Here is a 23,737-nt window from a genome sequence, read left to right on the forward strand (position 1 = left end):
TTTGTGATCCATCATTGTGAATCACCGCTCCATGTTTCATGGAGGTATGCGCTTGCTATCACATTATGGTTGCTGCTATAGCAATCACTAAATTCCAAGTACAAAGCACTGGAGTAGGGAATGAGCACACTCGAAAAGGCCACTCGTACATAGGAATTCTTCTTGATCTTGTAATACTAGTAGAGAGGTTTTCAATGAGAGAAAACTTCTAAAAAAGTCTCATGAACGATGTAAGACTCTGTGTTTCAAAACAGCGTGTAGCTTATCACATTTATTGATTGCTGGATGACACATGAGCGCCAATCTTTCCATTATATACTTGTTAGCGAGCCATTGGCCCCTAAGATGTCAAGGCATTTCCAGACCTTCTACTAAAAGTGCGAGGAGTTGATCTCATCGCTCCTAAACAACTCTGGATGCAGCTATGTTGAAACATCTCTAACTTACGGAGACATCTGACACTAGCATTCACATGTATGGTACAACCATATTCAATTCACTCTTAATTAAAACTCGTTATAAGGTTAATAGAACACTGCGGTTTGCACCACACCATACTCTAGTTAAGGATCTGATAATGTTCATGACTGAAACACAAGTATCCATAAAGGACTTGATGTGGGTAATCCAACTGAGTATGAAATCAAAACACATTCCTAAACAAATGGGTGAAGGTTTACGTGAAATGTGTAGCCATTTGTGTGAATTTCTTTATAATGCACTTGGCGTCTTGAAAATATAATAACTGAGGACTTTGAAGACGATATTTTAAGTCTATTAGTGTGTAACCTATCATCTACTTTTAGAACTGTCTCATCATACTGTAGAATATAAAAGTTAGGAGGAATAATGTTTTCCAGGTTCCCAGAGTAAAGAATGTATAAGAAGGTTAACTCCATGGAGTAAGCCTCTGGAAAGCCTCTGGAAGGTCCCAGAAAGTGGTTCTGATAATTTACATAGACATGATCTCTTCTCGAGGAAAGTATTATTGCCATATATCCAGCTGATAGGGAGACCAATACGCTTCAACTTTTCCAACAGAATGGAGTCCTGCAAATTATCATAAGCTGATGCTACGTATAACAATAATGATATTAAAAACTTTTTTTTCGAGAGAAGCAGATAGAATGTAATTGCACAACATTGTTAAATTATCGAACGTTCCTCTGCCCCTGATGAACCCAAATTGGGATAAAGGTAATAATCCATTAGTTCCCAGCCAAACCTCAAGACGGTTTTTGACAAGTCTTTCAAGAGTTTTCCCCACACAAGAAAACAAGGTAACTGCTCTGTAAGACGTGTGATTTTTGGGATGTCTTCCAGGTATAATCATCTGCATGGTCCATTCCTCCATAAGCTTCCCTCTCCCCTACGTTTCACTGAATATCCAAAGAAGATCTAAAGCCTCTATGTTTTTGTTGTGGTCTTCAATCCAGAGACTGGTTTGATGCAGCCCTCCATGCTACTCTATCCTGTGCAAGCTTCTTCATCTCCAAGTAACTACTGCAACCTACCTCCTTCTGAATCTGCTTAGTGTATTCATCTCTTGGTCTCCCTCTATGGTTTTTACCCTCCACGCTGCCCTCCAATACTAAATTGGTGGTCCCTCGATGTCTCAGAACATGTCCTACCAACTGATCCCTTCTTCTAGTCAAGTTGTGCCACAATGTCCTCTTCTCCCCTATTCTATACAGTACCTCCTCATTAGTTAGGTGATCTACCAATCTAATCTTCAGCATTCTTCTGTAGCATCACATTTCGAAAGCTTCTATTCTCTTCTTGTCGAAAATAGTTATAATACATGTTTCACTTTCATGCATGGCTACACTTCATACAAATACTTTCAGGAATGACTTTCTGATACTTAAACCTACACTCACTGTTAACAAATTTCTCTTCTCCAGAAAGACTTTCCTTGCCATTGCCAGTCTAGATTTTATATCCTCTCTACTTCAACCATCCTCAGTTATTTTGCTCCCCAAATGGCAAAACTCATCAACTATTTTAAGTGTCTCATTTCCTAATCTAATTCCCTCAGCATCAAATGGTTCAGATGGCTCTAAGCACTATGGAACTTAATATCTGAGGTCATCAGTCCCCTAGACTTAGAACTACGTAAACCAAACTAACCTAAGGATATCACACACATCCATGCCTGACGCAGAATTCGAACCTGCGACCGTAGCAGCCGGGTGGTTCCGGACTGAACCGCCTAGAATCGTTGGGCCACAGAGGCCGGCGTCCCTCAGCGTAACCTGATTTAATTTGACTACATTCCATTGTCCTCGTTTTGCTTCTGTTGATGTTCATCACACAGCCTCCTTTCAAGAAACTGTCTATTCTGTTCATTTGCGCTTCAAGGTCCTTTGCTGTCTCTGACAGAATTACAATGTCATCAGCAAACCGCAAAGTTATTATTTCTTCTCTGTGGATTTTAATTACTGATCCAAATTTTTCTTTTGTTTCCTTTACTGCTTGCCCAATATACAGATTCAATAACATCAGGGATAGGCTACAACGCTGTCTCACTCTCTTCCCAAACACTGCTTCCCTTTCATGCCCCTCGACTCTTATAACTGCCATCTCGCTTCTCTGCAAATTGTAAATAGCCCTTCTCTCCCTGTATTTGACGCCTGCCACCTTCAGAATTTGGAAGAGAGTATTTCAGTCAACATTGTCAAAAGCTTTCTCTAAGTCTACAAATGGTAGAAACATAGGTTTGCATTTCTCTAAGCTATCTTCTAAGATAACTCGTAGGCTCAGAATTGCCTCACGTGTTCCAACATTTCTACGGAATCCAAACTGATCCTCCCCAAGGTCGGCTTCTACCAATTTTTCCATTCGTCTGTAAAGAATTCGCGTTAATATTTCGCAGCCGTGACTTATTCAACTGATAGTTCGGTTATTTTCACACCTGTCAACACCTGCTTTCTTTGGGATTGGAATTATTATATTCTTCTTGAAGTCTGAGAGTATTTCGCCTGTCTCATACCTCGGGCTCACCAGATGGTACAGTTTTGTCAGGGCTGGCTCTTCCTTGGCTCTCAGTAGTTCTAGTGGAATGTTGTCTACTTCTGGGGCCTTGTTCCTACTTAGGTCTTTCAGTGCTCTGTCAAATTCTTTACACAGTATCATTTCTCCCATTTCATTTTCATCTACATCCACTTCCATTTCCATAATATCACCCTCAAGTACATCACCCTTGTATAGACCCTCTATATACTCCTTCCACCTACCTGCTTTCCATTCTTTGCTTAGAACTGGTTTTCCATCTGAGCTCTTGATATTCATACAAGTGGTTCTCTTTTCTCCAAAGGTCTGTTTAATTTTCCTGATATATGCCTCTACATCCTTAAATTTGTCCTCTAGCCATTCCTGCTTAGCCATTTTGCACTTCCTGTCGATCTCGTTTTTGAGGCGTTTGTATTCCTTTTTGCCTGCTTCATTTACTGCATTTTTGTATTTTTTCCTTTCATCAATTATGTTCATTATTTCTTCTGTTAGCCTCGGATTTTTACTAGCCCTCGTCTTTTTACCTACCTGATCCTCTGCTGCCTTCACTACTTCATCCCTCAAAGCTACCCATTCTTGTTCTACTGTATTTCTTTTCCCCATTCCTATCAATTGTTCCCTTATGCTCCCCCTGAAACTCTGTACAACCCCTGGTTTAGTCAGTTTATCCAGGTCCCACCTCCTTAATTCCCACCTTTTCGTATTTTCTTCAGTTTTAATCTACAGTTCATAACCAATAGATTGTGTTCAGAGTCCACATCTGCCCCTGGAAATGTCTTACAATTTAAAACCTGGTTGCTAAATCTCTCTCGTACCGTTATATAATCTAGCTGTAAGCTTGCAGTGTCTCCGGCCTCTTCCACATATACAACCTTCTTTCATGATTTTTAAACCAAGTGTTAGCTACGATTAAGTTAAGCTCTGTGCAGAATTCTACTAGGCGGCTTCCTCTTTTATTCCTCACCCCCAGTCCATATTCACCTACTACTTTTTCTTCTCTTCCTTCACCTGCTACCGAATTCTAGTCCTCCATGCCTCTTAAGTTTTCGTCTCCCTTTATTATCTGAATAATTTCTTTTATCTCATCATACATTTCTTCAATCTCTTCGTCGTCTGCGGAGCTAGTTGGCATATAAATTTGTAGTACTGCTGTAGGCATGAGCGTTGTGTCTATTTTGGCTACAATAATGCGTTCACTATGTTGTTCACAGTAGCTTAAAGCCCCCATTGGAAGATTTTTTACTATCCCATATTGAACACAGTCTGGTCTGGAGCATTATTTGCAGAATTTTTCAAAGCCACTTATAACTTATATCTGGAGAATGGAGCTAATAGAGGATGACTGAGATCTATTTCCTGTGGAATAGCCATGGCAGCTTCATAAAAAGCGGAGGAGCTAATTTTGATACAGAACCTTCTACCCATACAGTATTCACCACTGAAGATACAGTTGAATGAAGATATTTTAGAGAGTGAATTGTCTTCTATACTTGACATATGTTAGAATCCTCATTCAGTCCATTACAGTATTTGGTCCAAACCACCTTTTTTCTTCAAAAATCTCCTAATGTTTACACCTATTCTTTTGAGCTCCACTAATATATGCAGCTTATGTTCCCTTTAGTATTTAATTAGAGCTTATCTTCTTTTAGCCACAGCTTTGGGACATTCAGTATCGTACCAAAAACACGTGATTTACCAGAGACAAATTCTGTTTTGAGCTGGGCTGCTAGATCAATGGCTGCCATAAGAACTGAGTAGGCTTCCTATGGTGTCCATGCTGGGTGCACTTTCCCAAATACTTTCTGTATAGTTTTCTGTTATGTTTTCCAACAGGTATCCTTTATTTTCCATGGGTTGTTTGAGTAACAACTCCTTCTCACACCTATATCGAGGCCCAGTACTATTTTAATGGTGCAACGGTCTGATCCCAAAGAATATCTTAAGCTCTTCCACCTAGAAATTTTGTGAAAATCCGGCGACAGAAGGCAACATTTTTGGCGATCTGTCATTCAAAATGATCAAATCTAGATCGTCAATTGCACTGAAGAGGCGACAACCTTCTATATAGCTGACAGCATTTCCCCAAGCACTGTGATGAGAGTTAAAGTCCCCACAGATAAGGAATGATGGATGAAGCTGAGTAAATAGTTGTTGCCAGATTTTGCTACTGATTAGTCCTGGGAGCTTTATATATGGACGCAAATACAGAAATTAACATCCATTGTTTCTATTTCTCTAGCTGTTACTTGAAAAGTTAAATTGTTAATGTTTAAATGTATCATGTTGTAACAAATGGCGTTCTTAATTAATAACGTCGTTCCTCCTTTACCATCTGGTCTGTCTGACCTTACTAAATTATATCCTCTGAAATTAACTGGCGTTTGGGGTTTGAACCATGTTTCATGTAGAGCCACACTGGAGATATTTTGTTTGTCTAGTTATTTTTCCAGTATTTCCCTGTTCAAAATTGCTGACTAGCATTCCATTGTAGTATATTAAGGGCCATGCTGAAGTGAGAAGATACTTCTTTCTTGTATAAAATTGAGGCAACCATATTGTAAATTTCTGCTTGCTCTATAGTTTGTACTGGAAGAAGTTAACTGAGTTATTAAATTAAATATTTCGGATACTAGCTTATCAATCAATGCAGTTCTTGTCCTCAACTCCTAGAAGTTGTCCACATATGTGTGGTAACTGGAAAGCACCTGCATGATGACGAGGAGTGTAAGGATTCTCTATAATGGGGGACACAGGTAATTTACGAGTATATTGTGAAAGAGGGGGTAGGAGTCGGCATAGGTTTTGTAAGCTTAGATCTGTTAGAGTGTATGGCTGTTGTGAATCTGAGCCGTGTATTTTCTGGGAGAGGAAATTCCTTCTCCCAATCCAGTTAACTTTTACCCTGGTTTACTGCCACTGAGGTATATGGCCTGTGGTTAACATTCTTCAGCTTCTTTGAAAGAAATGTTGAGGACAGCTGAAGCTTTTTTAACGTCTTGCTGTGTTAGATACATTGGACAAGATTTGTCTCTTGTCTTGTGATTGCCTTTGCAGTGTGCACAATATGCAATTTGGCTTGAGCAAGTTGACTCCTCATGGCTACCTCCACGTCTATTACAACGACTGACACTGATTTCTCAAATGATCATATCTTAGACAATGAAGCATTGTCTAATTAGAGAATGTAAGGCCTAACTGAAAATCGCGTACCACAGATTATAATATATTCTGGTAAAAATTGTGAAGAGAATGTGATGACTTATTTTTGTCAAGAGTGTTTACTTACTGCAGCCATGTGATTTATTCTTTTGAACATTCTGTGTTTATGAATCATGGAGATAGAAGAATGAATGGCCTCCTTCAGCTCCAGCTCTGAAAGATTAGCATCTACATTTCTTACAACTCCCTGGCGGCGAGTTGTGTGAAACAGTTTTTAAGCAACCTTTTTTTTTAACCCAGTAGATTTTCTTCTACAAATGTGTTGGTAGCTTCATCTGTTGTGAAATCAGTGCAGATTCTGTTCTTCCCAACAGCCTTCAGTTTCGCGACTGTATTTTTAAATATGTCATCTGAGGCGAATAATAATTTTCCCAAAGCCGTGAAGTGTTATTTCCCAACATTACTATTGATTCCCTCCACAAACACATGGAAAGTACCAACAGCGTCAGCCGGATATCTGTTGATTTTCCTTTGATCATAGGTAGCAGACACATTTTGAGGAATGGAAATTTCACTCTGAGTGATTTGCGCTGGTGGAGTTTCGGGTTCCGCTGGATAGGTCAGGAGTCCACTACACGCAGCAAGCGGCTACACGGGTAGCAGGGGTTGTGTGGCGTGGACTGGGCGGTTTTTAGGTTAGATGGCCTCGGGCAAGTACAGGAAGGGCAACAGCCTCAAAGGGTGCGGGGCAATGTCAGGACATGCGGGGACCAAGCAGCAATCGGTATTGTAATTGTAAACTGTCGAAGCTGCATTGGTAAAGTATCGGAACTTCAAGCGCTGATAGAAAGCACCGAAGCTGAAATCGTTATCGGTACAGAAAGCTGGCTGAAGCCAGAGATAAATTCTGTCGAAATTTTTACATAGGCACAGACGGTGTTTAGAAAGGATAGATTGCATGCGACCGGTGGTGGCGTGTTTGTCGCTGTTAGTAGTAGTTTATCCTGTAGTGAAGTAGAAGTGGATAGTTCCTGTGAATTATTATGGGTGGAGGTTACACTCAACAACCGAGCTAGGTTAATAATTGGCTCCTTTTACCGACCTCCCGACTCAGCAGCATTAGTGGCAGAACAACTGAGAGAAAATTTGGAATACATTTCACATAAATTTTCTCAGCATGTTATAGTCTTAGGTGGAGATTTCAATTTACCAGATATAGACTGGGACACACAGATGTTTAGGACAGGTGGTAGGGACAGAGCATCAAGTGACATTACAGTGAGTGCACTATCCGAAAATTACCTCGAACAATTAAACAGAGAACCGGCTCGTGGAGATAACATCTTGGACCTACTGATAACAAACAGACCCGAACTTTTCGACTCTGTAAGTGCTGAACAGGGAATCAGTGATCATAAGGCCTTTGCAGCATCCCTGAATATGGAAGTTAATAGGAATATAAAAAAAGGGAGGAAGGTTTATCTGTTTAGCAAGAGTAATAGAAGGCAGATTTCAGACTACCTAACAGATCAAAACGAAAATTTCTGTTCCGATACTGACAATGTTGAGTGTTTATGGAAAAAGTTCAAGGCAATCGTAAAATGCGTTTTAGACAGGTACGTGCGGAGTAAAACTGTGAGGGACGGGAAAAACCCACCGTGGTTCAACAACAACGTTAGGAAACTACTGCGAAAGCAAAGAGAGCTTCACTCCAAGTTTAAACGCAGCCAAAATCTCTCAGACAAACAGAAGCTAAACGATGTCAAAGTTAGCGTAAGGAGGGCTATGCGTGAAGCGTTCAGTGAATTCGAAAGTAAAATTCTATGTACCGACTTGACAGAAAATCCTAGGAAGTTCTGGTCTTACGTTCAATCAGCAAGTGGCTCGAAACAGCATATCCAGACACTCCGGGATGATGATGGCATTGAAACAGAGGATGACACGCGTAAAGCTGAATTACTAAACACCTTTTTCCAAAGCTGTTTCACAGAGGAAGACCGCACTGCAGTTCCTTCTCTAAATCCTCGCACAAACGAAAAAATGGCTGACATCGAAATAAGTCTCCAAGGAATAGAAAAGCAACTGGAATCACTCAACAGAGGAAAGTCCACTGGACCTGACGGGATACCAATTCGATTCTACACAGAGTACGCGAAAGAACTTGCCCCCCTTCTAACAGCCGTGAACCGCAAGTCTCTAGAGGAACGGAAGGTTCCAAATGATTGGAAAAGAGCACAGGTAGTCCCAGTCTTCAAGAAGAGTCGTCGAGCAGATGCGCAAAACTATAGACCTATATCTCTGACGTCGATCTGTTGTAGAATTTTAGAACATGTTTTTTGTTCGAGTATCATGTCGTTTTTGGAAACCCAGAATCTACTCTGTAGGAATCAACATGGATTCCGGAAACAGAGATCGTGTGAGACCCAACTCGCTTTATTTGTTCATGAGACCCAGAAAATATTAGATACAGGCTCCCAGGTAGATGCTATTTTCCTTGACTTCCGGCAGGCGTTCGATACAGTTCCGCACTGTCGCCTGATAAACAAAGTAAGAGCCTACGGAATATCAGAGCAGCTGTGTGGCTGGATTGAGGAATTTTTAGCAAACGGAACACAGCATGTTGTTATCAATGGAGAGACGTCTACAGACGTTAAAGTAACCTCTGGCGTGCCACAGGGGAGTGTTATGGGACCATTGCTTTTCACAATATATATAAATGACCTAGTAGATAGTGTCGGAAGTTCCATGCGGCTTTTCGCGGATGATGCTGTAGTATTCAGAGAAGTTGCAGCATTAGAAAATTGTAGCGAAATGCAGGAAGATCTGCAGCGGATAGGCACTTGGTGCAGGGAGTGGCAACTGACCCTTAACATAGACAAATGTAATGTATTGCGAAAACATAGAAAGAAGGATCCTTTATTGTATGATTACATGATAGCGGAACAAACACTGGTAGCAGTTACTTCTGTAAAATATCTGGGAGTATGCGTGCGGAACGATTTGAAATGGAATGATCATATAAAATTAATTGTTGGTAAGGCAGGTGCCAGGTTGAGATTCATTGGGAGACTCCTTATAAAATGTAGTCCATCAACAAAGGAGGTGGCTTACAAAACACTCGTTCGACCTATACTTGAGTATTGCTCATCAGTGTGGGATCCGTACCAGATCGGGTTGACGGAGGAGATAGAGAAGATCCAAAGAAGAGCGGCGCGTTTCGTCACAGGATTATTTGGTAACCGTGATAGCGTTACGGAGATGTTTAGCAAACTCAAGTGGCAGAATCTGCAAGAGAGGCGCCCTGCATCGCGGTGTAGCTTGCTCGCCAGGTTTCGAGAGGGTGCGTTTCTGGATGAGGTATCGAATATATTGCTTCCCCCTACTTATACCTCCAGAGGAGATCACGAATGTAAAATTAGAGAGATTCGAGCGCGCGCGGAGGCTTTCAGACAGTCGTTCTTCACGCGAACCATACGCGACTGCAAGAGAAAAGGGAGGTAATGACAGTGGCACGTAAAGTGCCCTCCGCCACACACCGTTGGGTGGCTTGCGGAGTATAAATGTAGATGTAGATGTAATTGTGACTCTGACTGAATGAATCTCCGATTGCGGAGCTATCGTCTCTGATTGGGAAATGGAACTTCTCTGCTTGTTTGAGGAATAAGTATCAGTCATACCTTGGCTGAGTGATGACTGGTTCTAAGCCTATTGGTCTATTGATAAGGATGAGTTATAATCGCCACTCTCTTCTCCCTCAGGTTTTCATTTCAGTCCAGGGTACACTTCGACGCCAGTCTTGACGTTTGGTCTACCTTTATCCTCAATACTGATATATAGCATTTGCCCCTTGCAATTCGCGAGCGTCTATTTCAACATCGGGAGAAGCCCCTCCTCCCTGCCTGAAAGGTCCACTGTCCATGCAGAACTGGTGATCTTGATAAATAAAATATCTCGCACACTAAAAAGGAAGAATCAAATTCGAGATTTTGCTGTATTTATTACAAGTTAACTTCGGAAAATTAGCGACGACGATCTTATTTATTTGGTTGCTAATCAAAGATCATTTGTCCAAACACAACTTTGTAATCAGTCGCTTGCAGTGAGCCTGTGCAGAACTATGTAATATGGTTTGAAATGTAAAACTTCATTTAAGCAACTATTAGTTTGATCCTAAAAAGTTATTTCATTAGCTACAAGGAATTAGAAATTACCAAAGTAAGCCAATCTAACACCATTTGACGAGCATACTTCAAAAATGAGTCTCAGAGCAAAACACAGAACCAAGTCTCTGGGAGATATTTGTTACATGGTCTTTCCAGTTTAAGTCTCGATCAACACAAATTCCTAAAAGTTTTGTGCATCATAAGCTTTTTAATTCATTTCTGCTTGGTACCAGTTCGATATTCCGGTTTTCATTTATTTTTCTAAATTGAACATAATTTGTTTGCTTTGTTTTCATGATGACCCAATCACACCAACTGAAATATCCAGTAATATAAGGCAGAAACAAAATAAACATTCCAGTGATTTCGATGGTATATTTCTTCTAAAATATATCTGCCATCCTGTGTGTGACCCCTGTTGGGCACACTATAATAAACCTATCTTTATCGTCAGGTCATTTCCCAAAATTTTTAAAGCAGCAAAAGTTGGTCCTGCAGTTCAAAGAGGTTAACGAAGTGATGTAAATAACTGCAGACATAACCCCATTTTATCAAACATATCACAAGTCCTTTCATTACAAAAAGTACATGATGGCAGTCTAATGAAATGCTTCATGTGTACCTGGTGCGAAAATGAATAATTTTGAAACTAAAAAGTGACTGTATAGTGTGAGGAATATCAGAATGAGCACCAAAGGCATCTCAATAGTTACAGATCTCGCGTCTTTTACCGTTTTTAATGAGAAAAACTGTGTGTAAAAATTTATGCTGTTCAAACACTAAGTTCGTAGTATTATGTTTATGAGACTTATTTTAAGTGTGGCTTCATCTTAAACGTAAATCACTTTGTGTGCAAGAGCAAACTTTCAAGTTAATGTGTATGACAAATCTGAAGTACACCAGACTACTCGAACGCAGTGGAAACGAATATAGAACAATAACGGTACTCTTGATATACCTATGCTAATGAACATTTTTGTTGAGCATGTTGCAGAAAACAAAACAACTTTCTTCATGATACTCCCTTTGTTAAGCGGCCAATCAGGGACCAGATAATAATCGTCTACACCATAAGTATTGAACGAAACTCGCAGATACTCAACTAAACAAATAGACGATAGAGTTGTTCAAGCAGATGTTCAGAACGAAATTACTCGACAACGAAAGATGAAATTTTGCGAGTAGATGCTCTAATTGCACATCTTAATGACAGTTTGCAGACTTCCAGAGAATAGTTAAATTATATGAGTGTGACAAGCAGTGTGTGGGGACATCGAGGTAGAGAAGATCACTCACCAACACAGCCGATTGGAAATGTAGAACATCTGTGCTTTAGACAGGCCGTTTGTGTTGAGCGATCCGACGGACAGATTGCTGTTGCATTGTGCGTTTATGAATAAATGTTTTAACCTGTAATACTTCTATTCGTGTGTTACTGATGTATTCCCCTCCACTTCATGGAGGAAAACATCTTCATTGGAGATCCCAACTGCAGTGTGCGGCGAGTTTGCACCGAGCTATTCACGAAATATCGTATCGTGTTGCTTTATGGCAGGGCTTCCCAATGTGTGGTCCGCGGACCCCTTAGGGGTCCGCCGGCTCTTTCTAGGGGGTCCGCGGCCACCTTTCACCAAATCGTGTAAAATAATGAGTAAAATTAGTGAATAAAAACGTGAAAATCAACTTCATCACTATTTTATTTTTCGTGTGAAGAACGTGTACTTTTACTTCAGGTTATATTCCCAAGCAGCCTTTGCGGTTCCTAGGTGAGAACGCATACACAGTTTCGTGCCGGAGAATGCGGCTTCTCTGATCGATTGTTTTGCAACAATACGGAAGTCGTTCGTGCGCCGGCTCACGGCGCTAGATGCGCTGAAACCTGTTACGCATGCGCGGAGCGATCTTTGTCGACCAATCACAGCGCTCGCTGTCACGTATGCGGCCCCAGGCATCATCTAATGTTAAATTTGCTTTGTCAGTGCACTACCTATTTCATAAGTCGATTTTTGATCAGTTTATTACTTCTAACATGGATCGGTGGCTCAAGTGAGGATCATTGAAGAAGGGTGCAGTTTCTCCATCGCCTTCACAACAAGGGAAGTTTCCAGTTGAAATGAATGAGGAGGGAGGACGACCAAAGGAAGAACAATCACAAGAAGCTCCACAGCCAGATTTGTTATGTGAAAATAACCTCCTCTGCCAGAATTGTTTCTTTGAGAAAAAAAGTCTTATGTTCTGTGAAATGCTTTGTCTTCTTATATAGAAATAAGAGTCTGTTTGTTTATTTTCCTAATTTGTTTACAGTCGAGGCTGACTGCCACGATATAGTGTCCAAGTAGTAGTTGAAGTGTCAGCGGTGGCTAAACTGTTGCCACGCCACCTGCCACTTGCCAGCTACCAACTGACAGTACACTGTTGCAACGCCACCTGCTAGCTGCCGCCTATGGACTGACAGCTGCCATTCATTAGATACGCAAAGACGTAAAAATAACTTGACTTTCCGAGCTGTTTACATTGTGGAACTGGAAAACGGCTTTATAGAAGCAGATATCCAGAATCGATTTTGAAGTGTTTACCTTACCAACCAAAAGCGGAACTGGGACATCGGCTTACGAAATCCGCTTTTGGAAACGCATGTAAACTGGGTGAATGTATTCCCACACATTGCACAACAGATGTAACAATAGTCCTTTAAAGGCAATTCCTTGCCCTCTTTCCTTTCATGATGTGTTTGTGTCCCGAATCATGGGTCTGCCTCTTTTCTTCACAGCCGCGCGGAATGGCCGAGCAGTCTAAGGCGCCATGTCGTCATGGATTGCGCGGCCACTCCCGCCGGAGGTTCGAGTCCTCCAAGACACACACACACACACACACACACACACGACTGTTACGAAATATGCATGCTCCTTACACAACAGCAGCAAAACAGTGGAAGTGAACAGACCACAAGCGGCAGCTTGTCAACAGCGAACAGTTTGGAAGTGACGATGATTACTCTTGGAGGAAGGCAGCTCCAACGTGTGAAATGTCAATTACCAAGTAATTTTAATCAGGCTATAGTGTGTTGAACACAGGGAGTAAATCCACTAGTAAGTGTCGGGATACAGTGGTAATTCAAATTGGATCGTTAATTTCAAGTTATTTTCATTCATCTCTAAACCAAAGACTATTGATACTTCGAGGGGCGAGGGGAGGGGGAGATGGGGGGCGGGGTGGGGGAGATGGGAGGGGGGGGGGGGTCATTGGGAACATGGCACTTGCATTAAGAAGCTTTCAGTTCAAATGGGTTTCGCTCTGATATTTAAAGTTACTGTGCTCTTGACTGACTAGGGGTCCGCCATGGATTTTCGACTGAAGAAGGGGTCCGCCAGCTGAAAAGGTTGGGAAGCCCTGCTTTATGGTATGTTAAAAGGGACATGACAGTTAACAAGGTTCACTGTTCCTCGCAGCTCTACTACTCTGAATTCATCGACACCAGCTACGGTTCAGTGTTCTCATTGCCTTCATCAACAGACAGTGAGGAATGTAGAAAAGATACTTGCACGAACATCGCCTCACAAGATACAGTGACTGTTACACAACAATGGCCGCCATCACAGCCTTTATTAGTGAACTTCCATGCTGACTGTATGCCGACCGGCTTCAAGGACAATTCATGTTCAGTTTTTGTGCAAACAGATATGTTGCCAACAGTGTGTTCCACGTCTACTGCGTCGCGGTCGCTGACATTCGCTTCTTATGCACGAACAATGTGCAACGTTGATGCTACGAGTATATTCTGTGTTTTAACTGCGCCGCGAACGGCGACTCCATTATTGGTCACGTCTTACTGTAGGTACAGACGTTTTCTGGCTTCACAGGACAGTGTACAATTGCACTATAAACTAAACTCCCACCTTTCCGGCCTGATCTAGTGACATGATTTGTGATGGCTGACTGTGTATGCACTTCACTAGGCATCGCAAACAACAAACCAAATTTGTGATGTGTATGTGCCACTTCATCAAACATGCAGTATTAATAAGGGACATTATTCTATCACTACCGGCACACAACAAGTACGATGCGCAAACACAGCACTGGTATGACGGATCACATGCACTCCTGAGCAACAGGAACGAAAGGTGATTTACGATGAGCAGCTCACTGATGGATGTCCTCGCAATAGTGGTGTCGATTTCGTTCGCTAGCGTATCCCAGTTTGATGCCAGACCCAACCCTCTAGACAATATGGATTGTCAAACTCCCACCTCGACTACAGCTTGCAATGGCTGTGCACGAGGCAGGACTATTAGACAAAAAAATTGCCCTAGCAAACAGATTGTATTCACTGATACAGCACATGCAGCACATCAATTTGGGCACCCCTGCCTCAACTACACAGCTCACTGACACGTGTCCTGAGTGAACTCGACACCGCCCATCCTCATGCCGAACTATCGTCACGGTCCCTCTCCAAACGTCGAACTGCTGATCGCACACATCACCATCCCACCTACAACAAATGCTGTGCCAACTGAGGGTATCATGGTCAATACAGTTCAGCCACTCACAGCTGCTGGTGGCCTTGCTATCACAACAAACAATAAAAGCAGATCTTGATGAGGGCACTGACACACACCTCATCACCATGTTGCCTCTCTTCTACAAAAATGACATCATCTGAGGGCCTTCTGTATTGATGTGACCATTCCACAGACATATACTTTCTTATCGCTGCAGATTCAAATGTGTGCACAGATTCTCATCAGATGTTTGAACTGCAATCTGAAAACTCCATGCTGTGAACAACACCAGTATCATCATGCAAGAGCGAGGGAGCCGAACACAGTAATAACTTTTTAGATGAGGACGAACTGGACATGCCTGACTGCTTGAGGGGCTTGTCGAATGCGGCAATGAACTGCTGAAGCCATGGAATGAGATCGTAGAAGGTGAATAGTTTTCATCATTAGTCCAAAATAATTACCATTATTTACTGTTAAAATAATTATTGTTATTTATCCCTCTTTTAAATCCAGATCGTTAAACTTATATTTATGTTACAGGTATATCACACGGCATTGCCCGTGTTCCACGAGCGGTGGTTGCAGGCGCGGGGCTCGAGGGTGGGCGAGGACACGCCCCACCCGCATCGCACCGAGCACCGCAGCTCGACAGGCCGCGGCGGCGGCGGCGGCGGCGGCCCAAACTATCTGGCGTCCACGGGCGTCGCAACAAGCGGGTAGCAGCACTGCCAGGGATCCCTCGCAGCGGCCAGCACGTGTGCGCGAAGCTGCAGCTGGCAAGATCGCCGAACCTCTGCCCGGCTGCTCGCACTGGCCGCCTTCAGCCGCCGCAAGGGGAGCGGTCGCCACCGCCGATACCCCTCCCAAAGCTGACTGCCCACGACACAGCCAGCACTAGGTTCGCGCCAACACTGTCATCCACCGGCTGGACCCCCACTATCATTAGCAGTAATAGTATTAGTGATCACCCTGTGGCTAGTGGCAGTTCTCTAACCCGCCCTTTTAGTGAAGTACGAGGGCAGTTCAATAAGTAATGCAACACATTTTTTTTCTCGGCCAATTTTGGTTGAAAAAACCTGAAATTTCTTGTGGAATATTTTCAAACATTCCCGCTTCGTCTCGTATAGTTTCATTGACTTCCGACAGGTGGCAGCGCTGTACGGAGCTGTTAAAATGGCGTCTGTAACGGATGTGCGTTGCAAACAACGGGCAGTGATCGAGTTTCTTTTGGCGGAAAACCAGGGCATCTCAGATATTCATAGGCGCTTGCAGAATGTCTACGGTGATCTGGCAGTGGACAAAAGCACGGTGAGTCGTTGGGCAAAGCGTGTGTCATCATCGCCGCAAGGTCAAGCAAGACTGTCTGATCTCCCGCGTGCGGGCCGGCCGTGCACAGCTGTGACTCCTGCAATGGCGGAGCGTGCGAACACACTCGTTCGAGATGATCGACGGATGACCATCAAACAACTCAGTGCTCAACTTGACATCTCTGTTGGTAGTGCTGTCACAATTGTTCACCAGTTGGGATATTCAAAGGTTTGTTCCCGCTGGGTCCCTCGTTGTCTAACCGAACACCATAAAGAGCAAAGGAGAACCATCTGTGCGGAATTGCTTGCTCGTCATGTGGCTGAGGGTGACAATTTCTTGTCAAAGATTGTTACAGGCGATGAAACATGGGTTCATCACTTCGAACCTGAAACAAAACGGCAATCAATGGAGTGGCGCCACACCCACTCCCCTACCAAGAAAAAGTTTAAAGCCATACCCTCAGCCGGTAAAGTCACGGTTACAGTCTTCTGGGACGCTGAAGGGGTTATTCTGTTCGATGTCCTTCCCCACGGTCAAACGATCAACTCTGAAGTGTATTGTGCTACTCTTCAGAAATTGAAGAAACGACTTCAGCGTGTTCGTAGGCACAAAAATCAGAACGAACTTCTCCTTCTTCATGACAACGCCTCACACAAGTCTTCGCACCCGAGAGGAGCTCACAAAACTTCAGTGGACTGTTCTTCCTCATGCACCCTACAGCCCCGATCTCGCACCGTCGGATTTCCATATGTTTGGCCCAATGAAGGACGCAATCCGTGGGAGGCACTACGCGGATGATGAAGAAGTTACTGATGCAGTACGACGTTGGCTCCGACATCGACCAGTGGAATGGTACCGTGCAGGCATACAGGCCCTCATTTCAAGGTGGCGTAAGGCCGTAGCATTGAATGGAGATTACGTTGAAAAATAGTGTTGTGTAGCTAAAAGATTGGGGAATAACCTGGTGTATTTCAATGCTGAATAAAACAACCCCTGTTTCAGAAAAAAAATGTGTTGCATTACTTATTGAACTGCCCTCGTAGATCAAGTCGGTGACACCATACCTCAGTTGCAGTACTCGGCGATTGCCGACGCCTTCGAGGAGCGAATCTCGGTCACTCGCATCGAAAACCCGGCAGGGGGGTACCGCGATCCTATTGGATTTTTAAACGCATGCCTCCCTGTTCTGGAAACCGATCGATCGCCGAGTGGTTTCGTAAATCCACCTTGAGTGTCATATTGGGCCGCTTTTCCGAGATGGAAGTCAAAGGCTCAGCTAAGGCACTCAGCAGAATTCTACACCCGGACATCCATATACATGTCCACGATCCGTTAACTGGAGGGTCTAGCTTTATCAAGCTCCCTAAAGATATAGCTAATAAACAAGCATGCATTAATGTGCAAAATACAAAAGGTCACGCTTGTTTTGCATTGTCAATCCTGGCTTGCGAGAGAAAGTATAATTATAGAGCTCATCCTGAACGTCCCAGTACATACAATGTAGGTGATAATATTTATTCATCTTATAACTTTGATGGTATTGGTTGGTTCAAATGGCTCTGAGCACTATGGGACTCAACTGCTGAGGTTATTAGTCCCCTAGAACTTAGAACTAGTTAAACCTAACTAACCTAAGGACATCACAAACATCCATGCCCGAGGCAGGATTCGAACCTGCGACCGTAGCGGTCTTGCGGTTCCAGACTGCAGCGCCTTTAACCGCACGGCCACTTCGGCCGGCTTGATGGTATTGACTTCCCCATCAAGATCCAGGACATACCTAAATTTGAGACACAAAATACGGGAATATCGGTACAGGTTTATGGCCTGGAGAAGAAGAAAAGCAAGTCAGACGAGCAAGAGAAGCATGTCGTAGTCGGCCCCCTCCATTTCTCAAAATTTGCCGGTGAGCGTGGGCTGCATGTAAATATGCTTCTCTTTTCTGAAGGTGACAATTATCACTATGTCTGGATGAAGAACGTGTCCCGACTCCTTTCCACCCAACTATCAACTGATTGTCGTGTAAAACATATTTGTTTAAGGTGACTCAATTATTTCTGCTCTGAACAGTTATTAGCTATGCATCTAGTAGACTGTACTTCCAAGGATGCGGTACGTGTTATTATGCCCACGGAGGAAAACAAATTAATAAAGTTTAGGAATGCTCACCACCAGGAGCGGTGTCCGTTTGTTGTGTACGCCGACTTTGAGTGCCTCCTCGCTCCTGTGACCCGTAGTGAAGGCGATCCTACGACCTCCCACACCACCTTTGCAGAAAAACACGTACCTTATGCGGCAGCGTACCAAATTGTATCGTCATATGACACCAACCTTAACCGATACAAATCTTACGTCGGCGATAATCCATCGATTTGGTTGCTCTCTGAGCTTGAAAAATTTTCACTGCAAGTTGATAAGCTGTACAGCAGCAATGTTCCAATGACCAGATCGAAGGAGAATGAAGATTTGTATAATAAAGCCACCGAGTGTCATATTTGTGGGCTGCCACTGGACGGAAAAGCGGAAACTCCTCGTAGGGACCACTGCCATCTTACAGGGAAATCCCGTGGCGTGCAATTTGAAGTACCAGTTACCTAGGCACATACCAGTTTTCTTTCATAATTTAAGTGGGTATGACGCTCATTTTCTAGTTGAGCACTTGGCAGATTTCGGTTGGGAGAAAAATCAGGTCAGTGTCCTACCTGAGAGCGTCGAGAAGTATATATCGTTCTCCAAACGAATGACGCCAAGAATTACGCTGCGCTTCCTCAATACACTACGTTTTATGCAGGCACCACTACAGAAACTTGTTGAAACTCTACCTCCGGCGGATATGCGTATCACTCGAGCTGCATTTCCCGACGAGGAAAAGTTTCAGCTTGTGACTAGGAAAGGGGTTTTCCATACGAGTATGGGAATAGTATGGCCAAGCTCGACGAAACCAGGCTACCCGACATAACTGCATTCTCCAGCAACCTCACAGGCGACACGATAACAAATGCAGAGTATGAGCATGCCGTGAATGTCTGGCGGGAATTCAGTATTTCTAATGTAGGAGAGTACGCATGTCTTTACACGGACACAGACGTGCGCTTGCTTGTGGACGTTTTTGCGAAGTTCCGGAGTCTATGTATGACCACATATTCTCTGGATCCTGCCTTTTATTACACGGCACCTGGGTTGTCTTGGGACACGATGCTCAAGAAAACGAAGTGCAGTATCGAATTATTGACAGACCCTGACATGCTTCTTTTCTTTGAGCGCGGGATCTGTGGGGGGCTCTGCCAATGTATTCATAGACACTCGAAAACAAATAACCCACAGATGGGTGATAGGTTTAACGCATCCCTTGATTCAAGTTATATATTGTATCTCGATCTGAATAACTTATACGGGCACGCTATGAAGCAATGGCTGCCCATTGGCGAGTTTACGTGGCTGTCCGAAGATGAATGCAAGGGATTAGGTGGAAAAATCAGGGGGGTATGGCCGCCGATTCTGATGTAGGGGCCGGCCGAAGTGGCCGTGTGGTTAAAGGCGCTGCAGTCTGGAACCGCAAGACCGCTACGGTCGCAGGTTCGAATCCTGCCTCGGACATGGATGTTAGTGATGTCCTTAGGTTAGTTAGGTTTAACTAGTTCTAAGTTCTAGGGGACTAATGACCTCAGCAGTTGAGTCCCATAGTGCTCAGAACCATTTGAACCATTTTCTGATGTAGGCTATGTTGTGGAGGCAGAACTCAAATACCCTATTAGTTTGCATGACGTGCATGCCGATTTGCCACTGTGTCCAGAGCAACTAGTTCCGTGAGGAGGTTCCACACCGAAACTGATGACAACTCTGGGGGAAAAGCAGAGGTACATCATTCACCTGGTTGAAGGAGTATATTGATCTGAATACGAGACAGAGAACTTCCGCGTTGTGTGACTTGAGAAAGATTTTTATAAACTAATGAATAATTCAGTTTTCGGCAAAACTATGGAGAATTTGAGGGAACGACATGAAATGGCTAAAACTGCAGTAGAGTTTACTAAACCTATCTATGTGGGGATGTGCATATTAGACCTCTTCAAACTCCACATGTACCGCTTTCATTATGAGTTCGCGAAAACTCATTTCGCAGATCCTAAATTACTTTATATGGATACAGATAGTTTCATCTATTGGGTGAAGAAGTGCGATCCATATGAAGTAATTACGTACCACGCCAATGAATTCGACACGTCTTCTTATGCGGCCAATAATCCTTATGGTATTGTTCCACATAACAAGAAGGTTTTCGGTCTCATGAAAGACGAGTCGAACGGATTGCCGATTGTGGAGTTTGTAGGTCTTCGGTCCAAGATGTATGCATATCGCACATTGTAAGGTCCCACTCAGAGACAGGCTAAGGGGGTATCACGGATGGCATCACGAGCTCTGTCTATCGAAGACTATTTGCAGTGCCTATGTGGCGGTGTTCGCGGTACTGAGCTGCAGCCGCCACATATGGTCCGGCAAACTAGTATTTGATCGATAGCGCACGAGGTGTACACTGTGCTGCAGTTTAAAATCGGTCTGTCGCCTCATGACGATAAAAGAGTCATCTATGATGACGGCATTGAAACTCGCCCGTACTCACACTACTCACTTGTAGCGAGAGAACGGGTGGGGGACTCTGATTGAGAGGGAGAGAGAGATAGTGAGAGAGAGAGAGAGAGAGAGAGAGAGAGAGATGCCGAGAGTGTCTGCAGAGTAGTAGTATGACCCTTTTATCATAGTGTAAATACAGGATGAGAGTGTTTTGTAGTGTGTATCAGCTTGCTTACTTCCGTGTATGTCTGAGTGTGTGTGAATGTGTGCGAGCCTGTGTTAAGTGTGCATGTGTGTAAATATTATTTATTCTATCAAAGAAAAAACAAAAAATCATAAAAAACCTAAAATAAACCCATTTATAAAAAAGTCTTTATACACTCCTGGAAATGGAAAAAAGAACACATTGACACCGGTGTGTCAGACCCACCATACTTGCTCCGGACACTGCGAGAGGGCTGTACAAGCAATGATCACACGCACGGCACAGCGGACACACCAGGAACTGCGGTGTTGGCCGTCGAATGGCGCTAGCTGCGCAGCATTTGTGCACCGCCGCCGTCAGTGTCAGCCAGTTTGCCGTGGCATACGGAGCTCCATCGCAGTCTTTAACACTGGTAGCATGCCGCGACAGCGTGGACGTGAACCGTATGTGCAGTTGACGGACTTTGAGCGAGGGCGTATAGTGGGCATGCGGGAGGCCGGGTGGACGTACCGCCGAATTGCTCAACACGTGGGGCGTGAGGTCTCCACAGTACATCGATGTTGTCGCCAGTGGTCGGCGGAAGGTGCACGTGCCCGTCGACCTGGGACCGGACCGCAGCGACGCACGGATGCACGCCAAGACCGTAGGATCCTACGCAGTGCCGTAGGGGACCGCACCGCCACTTCCCAGCAAATTAGGGACACTGTTGCTCCTGGGGTATCGGCGAGGACCATTCGCAACCGTCTCCATGAAGCTGGGCTACGGTCCCGCACACCGTTAGGCCGTCTTCCGCTCACGCCCCAACATCGTGCAGCCCGCCTCCAGTGGTGTCGCGACAGGCGTGAATGGAGGGACGAATGGAGACGTGTCGTCTTCAGCGATGAGAGCCGCTTCTGCCTTGGTGCCAATGATGGTCGTATGCGTGTTTGGCGCCGTGCAGGTGAGCGCCACAATCAGGACTGCATACGACCGAGGCACACAGGGCCAACACCCGGCATCATGGTGTGGGGAGCGATCTCCTACACTGGCCGTACACCACTGGTGATCGTCGAGGGGACACTGAATAGTGCACGGTACATCCAAACCGTCATCGAACCCAACGTTCTACCATTCCTAGACCGGCAAGGGAACTTGCTGTTCCAACAGGACAATGCACGTCCGCATGTATCCCGTGCCACCCAACGTGCTCTAGAAGGTGTAAGTCAACCACCCTGGCCAGCAAGATCTCCGGATCTGTCCCCCATTCAGCATGTTTGGGACTGGATGAAGCGTCGTCTCACGCGGTCTGCACGTCCAGCATGAACGCTGGTCCAACTGAGGCGCCAGGTGGAAATGGCATGGCAAGCCGTTCCACAGGACTACATCCAGCATCTCTACGATCGTCTCCATGGGAGAATAGCAGCCTGCATTGCTGCGAAAGGTGGATATACACTGTACTAGTGCCAACAATGTGCATGCTCTGTTGCCTGTGTCTATGTGCCTGTGGTTCTGTCAGTGTGATCATGTGATGTATCTGACCCCAGGAATGTGTCAATAAAGTTTCCTCTTCCTGGGACAATGAATTCACGGTGTTCTTATTTCAATTTTCAGGAGTGTATATTTGTATATTTGTTCGCTACTATTACTAGTCAATGGCTATATGACTGAAAACAGATAAAAAATTTACACCTCTTATAATCAAATAGAAGAAGAAGAAAATACAATTTTCGCAGTTCGTATCTGCTTTGATCTTAGTAGTTGTATGTTTCACCTGCCGCTAGCCATCCAATCAGAACTAGTTTTTTAAGAATGTGAGTTCCACCAATTAAATTCCACACATATATATATATATATATATATATATATATATATATATATATATATATAGGGTGTCCCAGCTATCTTGTCCACCCAAAATATCTCTGGAACAATAACAGCTATTGGAAAACGACTTTCACCAGTATCAATGTAGGGCTGCGGCCCATGAATGTACATAATTGGAAACATTCTAAAACGAAAGCGTATGTGTTTTTAACACAAACTTATGTTTTTTTAAATGGACCTCCTATAGTTTTTCTTCAGTAATCGATAGCATGACAAAGCACATACACAGTGGCGTTGATTGCATCGCAATATTCCCATTACATCCCGAGATATTGAGACGTGAAGTTGACGCTTGAAACACCCGACATGCGTTGCTAGCGCACGTCCTGAGGCTCAGGCGTGAACACCATGCTGCCTGTAATTGCGATGTGATTGACATGCGTAATCACACCTCCATACTTATCAAGAGGTCCGAAACGAATCATACGGTCTGCTGCCACATATATATATATATATATATATATATATATATATATATATATATATGTGTGTGTGTGTTTGTGTGTGTTGTAACGTTGTTACTTTACTTTGCTATGAAAGCGGTACTGATAGACAATAAAAGCGGGTTAAAAGCTGTGAGCTGTCTGGGGAAGTTAACCTTGCATTACTGAGCAACTGTTTCACCAGGTATCCAGTCTAGCTTACCAAATTCCCAACCAGACTAACATTAATTATAATCTTTTAATAGTCATACGACAACAAAATTATAATCTTTTAATAGTCATACGACAACCGGTATATATATATATATATATATATATATATATATATATATATATATATAAAGAGAATTTAAATAAAAAGAAATAAATCAGTTTATATTCGGAAATTTATTTTAACATTGATCATTGAAATTTCAGCGTATTAAACTTGATTCATAACCAAGCTGGTGCCTTATTTAGGATTGTGTAAATGTGAGTTTGTAATCTTACGGAACACATCAA

Source organism: Schistocerca nitens, chromosome 9 (assembly GCF_023898315.1).
Source record: "Schistocerca nitens isolate TAMUIC-IGC-003100 chromosome 9, iqSchNite1.1, whole genome shotgun sequence".
Taxonomy (NCBI): domain Eukaryota; kingdom Metazoa; phylum Arthropoda; class Insecta; order Orthoptera; family Acrididae; genus Schistocerca; species Schistocerca nitens.